We start from the raw sequence: 11,246 nt of genomic DNA on the forward strand, positions 1-11,246 counted from the left end.
CAATAATTTGGAAAAATTTAGCTGGAATGGCCACGGATGGGTATTTCCTTCTCTAGTAAATCACTCGGTTAAAAGCCTCACGTCTCAGTGCCGGATGGATAAAATCTGGGGGCCTGACTTTCCACGAGAGCCCTAGTCCTTTAAACAGTTTGGCCCCAACATAAGTGCTAAGGTAACTAACGGAGACCACAGAGGTAGCTGGTGCAAACAAACTACCAGTGCCATGAATATTGCAATGGAGCAACAGCATCTTGTGATTTCTCAGTCTGGCTAGCTTGATGTGACCTATTTAACTTGTCTATATACATTAAGCCCAACATGTTGGATAGCCTGATGGATTTTATGATACCTTCTTGCTTTTGCTTTTGATGATCCTATTTGTGATTCAGCATATAGTAGCTAAGTAATCAATATTCCGTCTGGATGGACATTTTATCTACAGAGCCACTATGTGAATTTAGTTGGTTTCCTGGAGGTCAAGCAAAACACTTTTCATCTTCTCCATGAGCCAAAGAAAATTGAAAGATTTAAATTCCCTTTGAATTCCTTTGATTAACCGAGGGAAAATGTCTCACTCTTTTCAAACTCAGGAGCAGATTTGTCTTCACCTATAAATCTGTCTCATTTTGACACATTGATCTCTGCGTAATGGGTAACATCAAGTGTTCAGGCATAAACTAGAAGATAAAGGAAGCTGTTGAACAATTATGAATGGCACTGTTAACAATTATCATCAGCACATTCACACCCCCTTTGGGTAGGATTTAAAAAAAAAGACTGCACCATATGAAATCAATAAGAGCTGCACAGTTAACTCTGGGGTCCAAGGGCTGTGGTCAGCACGTTTGGGATTATATCCTGGTGCACCTGTGCTGTGTCATTAACTGTCATGCCAACACCGGCTACTTGCATCAGTGTCGCCACCCCACTTGGACCAAATTAAGAGCACGCACGTGCATGCAGTGCCACTGCTGCAAACCCCGCTAGGTTTCAGACACTTGGAGGAATAGGAAAGCTGAAGGTCTCACAACGGGGACCAGGTTTCAGCCCCTACCCGGGGTGACTCTGTGCAGCATCCGAGCCCGCAGGAGCGTGCACCTCCCCACGCGCAGCCCACGGGCCCGTAACATGGGGCGCTTCAGCCCCCAGCCACAGAGACACTGTCGCCGGCGAAGGCCCTTGGAGCGAGACGTGCTGGGGACGAGCTCCCGCTGCTCCCAGGGCTGGGGATGAGCTGCCCGTGGGCATAGGCTCGCAGCTCCTGTCAGGCCCTCCTCCTCCTTCCCGTGCCACTGCAGCGCCCGGCTTTATACGGAGCTGTCCGTCCAGCCCAGGGCTCCGCGGGACAATGCCGTGATGGATGCTCGCATCTGCACCAGCTCTGCCAGGCAGTTACTCTGCCAGGAACAGTGCTGAAAGATCTTTCGTCAAGGCAACTGAAAAAAAAAGAAAAAAGCAGGACAGAGACACCAAAGGACAAAAACAAATAAATAATGAAAATTACCATCTGGGTCTTTCTCATGTGCTCTTTTGCTGACTTCTATGAATTTTTTTATTATTATTTGTGAGGTTTAAGAGCACTTTTAAAAGTGCTTAAACGATCCAAGCCGCACCTACATAAAAGTTGCATCACTTTAAATGACAGCATGACTTAAAACCCATTCGTTAACAGGGAAATCTCTGTACAGCCACACTTTATTAGTTTTGGTGACTTGCTCCTAGTTATTCGATTTAATTTGGAATTGATTTAAGAAGAATTAAAATAATACACAGCACTTTCAATAGACTGCAACTTGCATTCATTTAACTAAATTGACGTCAAAAGTGGAGTCAGGTTAAGCAAGTGCAAATTCTTCATATGGACAGGTCTTAAAACCAATTTTAGACATAATAGACATTTGTTACCTCTCCTCAGCTGCCTCCCTCCTCCTGAACTAAACAAACTCAGTTCTAGCCGCAGCTTGTGATGAGTGATTTTTAGAAAGCTTGACTTATTTTTTTTTTGTTTTCCTCTGGGCTCCTTTCTCCTTCCTGGTACATCCCTATCTTTCTTAATGTGTGAGAGACCTGGAGAAAACTCTACTTGTGAATCACTATAGTACTTGAGCCGTTACTAGCTGCTCTTTGAAAACAATCTTTCAACTTTTAATGCCTTCACCTTACGGCAATTTCTTTAGCTTGCATTTCCTTTACTTGTTATAAGAACGTCACAGAGACAGAGTCAAAAATCCTATTAAGATAAAGATAGATCAACACATTCTACAACGGCATCTAAGAAATACATTAGCTTGGCTTGAAATTGCTTGTTATCACAAGTCTGTCTCAATTGTTCAGCAATTTATTTCCCTTTAAGTATTTGTATATTGTTTAACAGTGATTTTGATTGTTTCAGGTAACATGGTCAGTACTGATGAGGAAGAAAGAAGGAATACCTTAGAAAAAAAGTAAGGTAGTTGAATTCTCCTCAGCAGATCCAAGAGCTGAGGAGTGAGGAAAAGCAGTAGGTAACCAACCTTGGTTCTACAGCGTTCTCCAGTTCCTGCCTCATTCAGATACCAGTAATGCTCTTATGCACCCTTATCATATTTTCCTAGAGCATTGACTTGCTTTTTTAACCTTTGGAACTAATAGGAAAATCACTGCATGCACATCCCCTGAAATGCTGTATTACTGCCCTGCACCTTGGTCTCATTAACGTTCTCTGCTTGTTAGAACTTTCTCATGCTTCATTGGCATCTTTAAATATTTACATGAGGCAGCAGTAATTTTGGCAGTGGTTAACACACAGATCCATATTTACAGCATCTGTCACGGTGTTTGTTTTTGTCTTGTGATGCCGTGGCTGACTGAACTCCCATACTGCCTCCCTCGCTTGAGCTAATGAAGAATCAACTGTTTCATGACTATCATCATAACCCACTTTCATAAAGAATTACGCCTAAGAAAATAAGGGTGCTGAATCTTTCCTTAGCTTCCCCTTGGTGGGAAAGTGCAGCCAGCTCTCCAGTTTAATGACTCCATTACAACACTAAGTGACCCCACTGTCTGCGCAAATGTTTTCTGCTTCTTGTACCTAGTGATTGAGAGAGGTTTTACTGGAGCATGAAAGTTGTAGATATGAAGTTCATTTGTCAGCACTGCAGTAGTAGAAGGTTGTCTCCCAAGGTCAGGACAAAAGTGTCCAAAATAGGTGCAACAGACTGGCACTGTGCAGCAAGAAAGGCCATTGCAGCTAGCAGGCAGTACGGCAGCCATGCAGGATCACCCCTTAGGCTCTCTGGGACTAGCACCACGTTGCAGGACTTTTTTCTGTCCTTGGAAACTCGAAAGCATGAGTTTGATCTCTAAACAGCTGCCAAGTAATAGCAGTTTGTTTACTACCAACCATCTAACCCAGAGGTGTTTGGCAGTGTAGTAAAAGAAAAATGGGGTATTTCCTTCTGTCATGCCCCAAGCTAAAAAGGGGCAATCTGCCTCAGTCCAATTTGGCTACAAAAACGCTTGTGAGGCTTTCACAGCAGCCCTGATCTGCAAGTAATTAGGCTCTGAAGATCTTGAATAGCTGCCTGGGTTTCTGGCCACCTGATTTTGTGGATTCGTATAAGATGACCGGCTTGCAGTCAAGGAGGAGAAAAAGCTAACAATCATTGAAATAACTTGTGGGAGGTGATGAATCTTGTCTCAGTGAGCAGAAAGGTGACCTTCATCTTAGTAACCTGAATGATGTTCTGGCACTGATTTTTTTTTTTTTTTTTTTTTTTAAAAAGGAACAGCCCTTTACCATGTTGAAATAAAGAGTGTTCCACCGAACTCTTAAGAAACAGCCCCTGGTGAGCTGACTCATGGCTCTATGAATCATCATAAGTTCAATCAGTTATCAAGAGTTTTCTTTTTTTAAGTAGCTATTGACGCTGTACGTTATCAGTTTCTTGGCACCCTTTACTAGACTTTCATCAAAGCAAAATGCTGATGCAATTAGCAAAGAATATCAATTTATGCAGCAATTCACATTACCCCTCAAAGCTTCATTAGCTCAGAAGCTAAGGCACTGGAGAGAAAATGTAGGGAAGTGTTCTGTTAACTTCTGCAGCTCAGCCCATCTGCACTGCTGCTTCCCTTCATGGCTGGAAAAGTGAAATTTGGCATCATTCAACTCCACAGCTCATCTACAGAGAGTGTTTGAAAGGGAGGACAACCATATCCTGGCTCTATCCCACCAGTTCAGTCTGAGGATCTACTCACCTACTCAGCATGGGTCGAAGCTATTCTGTGGGACTGAGCACATTCCTAGACCCAATAGCTGGGGCGGGGGGGGGGGGGCAGTTCTGAAAATAATAAATAAATAATAACTAAATAAATCAGACTTCCTGTCCTAGAAGCACACTGGAGAGCCTGCCTGCGAGTGATGCTGCTCTTCACGTGGCTGTGTGCTTTGGCCTCTTCATGCTTCTACGCTTGTTCCCTACAAACGCTCCTAAGGTCAATGAGATGTTATACTTCTCCCATTATTTCGAAGAAAGACCAGTGGATATCAGCAGGAAACATCTGCTGGTGGGACACAAACCTCACTTAACGGTCCTTTGGCCAGGAATTTGGTATTTATGACTATTAATACAACCATGTCTTTATACCCATTTCACTGCATTTGGCTTGAAATATTTGGTCCCTAGTTTTATTTCTTTTTTTTTTTTCTCCTTTCAGCTGAACAGCTTTCTATCATGTTGACCCATGTTGTCATCTGCTCCACAGTTCTGAATGCAAACCTTGCCCTTGACTGCACAATAAAATGAAAGTCTTCAGGTCATAGCTTTTAGAACACTTGATATTATTTGTTTTTTCTTTTATGGAAAGAATAATCTTATCCTCTCTGCAGAGGAAAAAGCAAAAAAAGTTATCACAGGCTACAACCGCATGTCACACAGACTATTACTGGGTGTGAATAATTCTAAACCCATTGACCAGCTTGCATGGCTTGACAAAACCATTAAGTCATCTCTAGATTAACTGATCAGTTAGTATAAAGCACCGTAGGATTTCCTACTGCCCATAAACAGATTTACTCGGGGAGCAGTGTCCAGGTGTGGCACAAGTATTTTCCCTTTCCCTTCACATTACGACTGGAGCTAGCCTATATAAAAAGCAGGCAAGCCGTCCCCCAGTGCCACATCTGGAAGCAAAGGCTGAGGGACGGCATACACTAGGGAGACAACTCGGACAATGGCTTGCAGCTGGACAGCAGAGTATGCTTCATCTCTTGAAGTCTTCAGATCACGAGTGGTAAATATGTTCTGGTCAAGCACCAATTGTTTGGCTCGACAAAAAAGAGCTGGTGAAAGTCAATAGCAGCAGGCTACTTTACACCACTTAGTGAGCTGTAGCAACCTTAAATATCTATGGATTTATAGAAAATTACAAATAACAGCACAACTTATATTAGAGATACGTTTGTGCCTGGTGTAAGCCACGCACTGGAATACACCAGAGAGAAGTTTGGCTCAATGCACTTTTTTACAAATTCAGTCCTAAAGACCATGAGCAGCTCCTCATCTCCAAGGAGCAGCTCACCTACATCAAAGGGATCGAAAGTCCAGCAGCAGAACGCATTTGTGACACGTTGGCTCACTTTCTGTAAGCATCTCCACCCTTCTGAGTTAGAATCATAGAATCATTTGCATTTTATACAAACAACTGTGCAGCTGGAGGTAAAAAAAAGAGTACAAACACAATGTATCGGTTGAAGCTCTGTTCTCCAGCACACTCCAGCTGCTTTCTGCTGTAGCTGTATCCCACATGGCCAAGAGCTGGCAACAATATTCAGTTTAAGAAATCTTACCAAATGGATGGGGATCCAGGGTCTGCTCCTTTGAGACGGTCTTATCTCATTTCCTGGCACTTGTATCATGATTTGCAGAAGCACACTGAACTTCTTATGCCTTCCTGGGAGGGAAAGTTCAATTGCCCAGTGACAAAAACTGCAGTAACCCTGTTCAGCTGATAATAGCTTTGTTTTCTCATCCCCTCCTTACTAAGCAGCCTTCCCTTTCAACAGACCCAAGATTAGCTAGCAGAAAACAGCATATATATTTCTGCATGGAGAAGCTGGATATGTCCCACTAAAACAGTGAATGTTTTCTGAGGCAAACCTCACCTCGTATTTATTATTCTCTTTCACACTGTTTCCTTTCAACTTTCTTAGGTTTAAATTAATGTTAAAATTTAAACTTTCTTGCAATTTTCCAAGATGAAAGTGCTTAAAAAATTAAAAATGCAATAAACTCTGCTATTTTACTTGTCTAGAACAGAATGACTTTTGGTCTTTTTAAATTTTTAGCAGCTTGGAAAACAGCAGGAATTAGTACTGGGGGTTTTTAACTGAATCAGTCCATTTAAAATGACTGCATTAACCAGCTTTCTTCTGCCTTCATGCTTGAAAACGCAGGCAAGTCTAACTGCTGAAAAAACAATGCTATTGCTATTGCTGTGCTGGAGACGAGAACAATCTAGCGGCAGAGACATTAGCACGGGACTATGAAGTGCTTTCAGTTCCAGTCTGCACGACAGGCATATTATGTGATCTCAGGCACATCCCGTAAACACCAGGCAAACTTTGAAATGTAGTTAGCTGCCTAAAGATGCAGATCAGCACCCCATGGGAAGAATACAGCAGGAATTAGGCATTTACCTGTTTGAGGCTCTGAATTCTGGGCTCCCAGGTCACCTTAACATATTTCCAAATTTTGGCATACATTGACCTTTAAATTAATTCAATCTTAAACTTATTTAGAGCACCATTTTAGAAGAGCAAGCAGAAGGATCACAACTGTTGCCAAGGTGCAAAGAATGCATGCTACCTTAAGGCTTAATGCTTGTGGCGTAAATAGATTAGACCTTAAACCAGCATCTTTTATAACTTCTTCAAGAAGTACCAAAGCCTCTCCAAATCTCATTTCATCAGTTGCGGTGGGGCTCATAGCACTAATCTACCTAAATAAATTTACCCGCATATCTCTGTAACAGCTTTTGTGTGGTCACAGAGCATGCACATAGACAACTCTCACCACTAGGTGCCCTAAATACATCATACACACCTGAGAGTGAAAGCTAGGACAGGGAATCCTTCGCTCAGCATAACGCTGGTTCTGCTTCCAGCTACGAGCAATATTGGCTCTTGATCTACCTAGAATTCAAAGTCCCAGTGAGAAGATAAATCCCACTTGCAGTACCTTGCAGGGGGAACACTGGATCTGCTTTTCACTTTTCTGAGTCTTTGCAGTCAGGATAGGTCACACTATAAGGGGGATCTTTATTCCTCCAGCTGCAGAAAAGCTTTAGGCTGAATTCATGGTATCCAATTGTTTGGACAGAGCCTTGCAGTATGAACGATTCAGCTGCCCTGCCCATTTTGAGGGACTCCTGCCTGTCCTCACAAATCTAACAGAGTGCCTACGTGCACTCCGGAAGCCCCCTACTGCATGGGCAAAACCAAGCACCTGCAAATGAAGTCTGTCACCAAGCAGTAAGCCACACAGCTATCTAGCGGAAAATAGAGTAAGAGATGGAGATTGGCTATTAACAACCTCTCTCTCCTGGAGTGAGGTTCTGCAATCAAACTCATCTCTTCTTGCAGCAGCAGAAGGGCTGGGAGGTAATCCTTCTTATCTCGCAGCCAGCTCTTCAAGATTCAGCTCTCAGGACAAGAGGCAACGGGCAGAAACTGAACCACAGGAAGTTCCATCTGAACCTGAGAAAAAAATTCTTCACTGTGAGGGTGACAGAGCATTGGAACAGGTTGCCCAGAGAGGTGGTGGAGTCTCCTTCCCTGGAGATATTCAAAACCCATCTGGATGTGATCCCGGGAAATATGCTCTAGAGGACCCTCCTCGAGCAGGGAGGTTGGACTAGACGATCTCCAGAGGTCCCTTCCAACCTAAACCATTCTGTGATTCACATTCATGTTATTTCACTTGCAGTGGAGGAGGAGTTTTTGCTCTGATCTGCAATGTCACAGAAGAGTCCAGAACCACTGTGCCCCAAAAGGCAGCTCTCAGGCTTTACCGTGAGACTTCCCTCAGCAGAAATGATGGCCTGTTAGGCAGAGACAGGCTGACTCTACAGACTTGGCACTTAAGACACTCACCTATGATAGGAAGTTCAGCAAACACATAGGTATGTACAGTGTTCCCTGTTGGAGCTGCTCTGGTTGGAGGAACCCTAATGGATTATCATCCCATATCCCCATAGTTAGAGCACACCTGTGAGATGGGAAAGTTCCCCCGTAAGACTTTGATACCTGCCAGTTCCACTAGCGCTCCACAGCCACCTCAGAGATTTTGTGCAAAGCCAGATACCCAAGTCGTTTTCTAAGAAAAACTACCAGCTCGGACTCTGCACTCAACATAGAGCTACATTCGTCTGGGAAGTCCCTGGAGACTTAGCTCTGCCAGGACTTATAGGAGTGTAACTATCGCCGATGTTTCTAAGTGGGTGTTTCAGTAGTGTCTATTGGCACCCAAAGCTTACACCTAATTCACCTTCTTGATCTAGCTGAAGGTGCCTGTGTGACATAAAGCAAAGATTACTTTGCTCTGAAGTCTAAGACACTTCCACAAACTAAAGGAAATAATTCCTTTTCAGGAATTATTATGACTGATAAGAGTATGTTCATGATATCTTCAGTTTTCCCTTCCATTTATACCCTACCCATCTGTACAATACCCAGTACAGGATAGTTTACATCTAGACAGAGAAAGGCTGAGCCTCTCCTGCTGTCAGCCAGAGAGGGATACGAATGCGAGGAACTTCAGGAGGAGACAGTATTGCTCATTAGCATACTGACAGCCTACCATCCATCGCTGACCACACCATATGGGCATCTTCACAGGCATCCATCATTTCTGCTCAATCAAAACTTTGCCCTGTCAAAGCCAAGTTTTTTTTTTTTTTTTTTTTTTTTTGCAGAAAGAAGAGCACACCATGCACTGCAAGGATGTGATCACGATATAAATTCTACCCTGTCTGCCTTTTCAGCTGTATTTTCATGACAGATGGCAGACTGCAACACAACTCGAGTATCTCCCATTTAACTGCAGAACAACTTGCCCTTCTGGTTGCACAAACTCTGTCATTTTACAATCCCTCTGTGGCAGCTGCTGTGAAGACATGGAATATTAAGAGACTATCATTCATATGTTCTCTGAATCTCTACAAAATTGATAGCAATTGTATTTCTGAATAAGGCTTCTTGAAAGAATAAAAGTCAGTGGTAAGTAACTATGGAACTACAGTGGCAGCACCATCCACTTAGCAGAAACTTATTTTCTCCTCAAAGTGGTCAATTATTTTCATGCCTGGACACAGGGCTGAGACAATAACAGGCTAAATATGCAAAGGCCTACAAGAAATAAATATATCAAATGTATCTGTTAACGACTAAACTCATACCAAGGTCCTATGCGAGAGACACTTCCCGCTGAAAAATGCAAAAAAATCACCAAAGCAGGGAGTCTCATGAAGGCTAGAAGTCAAATGTGAAAGGGGAATCTTGATCTGACAAAGATCTCTAAGAAAATAAAGTTATGCTTCATCTAATTAAGAAACATGACCAGATAATCACCTAGATAAAAAGGCAACAAAAGACGTTTCAAGGTGAAGAATTGAGTCTACCTAGATGCACTTCAGAGAGGGGACTGGCTGCAAGTGCTCCGAAGAGAAAGATGCACTCTAATTAGTGCTCTCTTGATGGTGTCTCTTCAACAGATACAACCCGAGAGTTAATACGGACACAAAGGACGAATCTCTGAGAGCCTGTTGTCAGAAAAGGATTAGAGTGCTGTCAAGTTTAACCTTACTGTCAGTGACTTAAGACAGTTTCTCTCGTTTCTTCAAGTATTTTTTTATTATTTATATCCATGTTGTCTATTTGGTCATTAGGAACAAATATTTTTGTTTGTTTTTCAACTGAACTTGGATTGTTATGTATTTATGACTCAAATGAAGAACTGTGTAATACAGCATTCCTCGCTCAACAGCGTAGTAAATCTCTAGAAATTTTTAGAAAGAACATGCCTGGCCAGAGACAAATCCTGCAGGGGCACTGAAGCTTCCAACCTCGCGTACCTTTCAGGTGAACATAAGATGACCACGAATAAGAGGCTGCTGGTGAGGGGGTTTGGCCTCCTCCCCCTGAAATGATTTTTTTAAGAATAAGTACATGACAAGCCCTGGCTAGACTCTGGACAACCATCTGCATATACACAAAATTGCAATGGTTCTTAATTCAATTATACCTGGGAAGATTTCAAATTTTCTTTTGAATTGAGTAGGAAATACGCTTTCATTTGTAAATTCAAGCCCTGTATTTTTTTCTCTTGGCCTTTGTTGTTTGCAAGGATTCAGATTTTAATAAGGACATCCTGTGCATCCATTCTAGGTATTTTTGGCAGGCAGCGTTTATTCTGTACGAGAAAACCGGTTTTGTTAGCACAGTGAGTTTAGCTGAAGGCTGAAAGGATTGGTGATTGAAACTAGGCTGAATGGTTGGCACTACTCTCTCTCCTTAGCTGAGAAAGAAATGTTGCAGAGTTAATTGTTGTTCGGTCTAATTAAAGTTTTAAGTTGGGACAGTGTGCACCACGCACCTGATTGCAATCCATCTGCATAGTCCCTTCAGATTGGCTCCTACTGTTTTTATCCTTAGGTTTTTGTTAATTAAATGTGTAAATGTAAGTTTTATTACAAGGCAAAAGAAGTCCGGACTTGCTCGATGCAAATAACTTTTTCCATAGGCCCACGCACATAGTGAGAACAAACTACTGCAGGACAGACTCTGTAATATCAGCAACTGGGCGCGAGTCTGGCCCCTAAAATGCATATAATGGGGAAGATGATGTTCTTATAGAAATAGAAAATTAATCTTTCTATAAAATTCGTAACACTGAAGCTTGCCAAGTAAAAGAGGCCTTCTTCCATCTTCTAGAGCTGTGAAACAATTTATATGGTACATTGCACCAGTAAGAGTTAGCCTGGTTTAGGGGCAGATCCAGCTCAGTGTTACCATGACAATTCTTTGGGCCCTCCTGCCCATCTGAATTATGTTGCCCTGGCCTAGGCCATCTCCTGGCAGCTTAGAAAGGGAGCGTTAGGCTTTCATGACAGATGTCTTGAAGCTAACTCTGAACGCACAGCTCCTGGGATTCTGGATGCTTCGCTAATCCTCTCCTGCCAGCACCTTTCAACATGTCAGGTTC

The sequence above is a fragment of the Struthio camelus genome, chromosome 10 (assembly GCF_040807025.1).
Source record: "Struthio camelus isolate bStrCam1 chromosome 10, bStrCam1.hap1, whole genome shotgun sequence".
In the NCBI taxonomy this organism is placed as follows: Eukaryota; Metazoa; Chordata; class Aves; order Struthioniformes; family Struthionidae; genus Struthio; species Struthio camelus.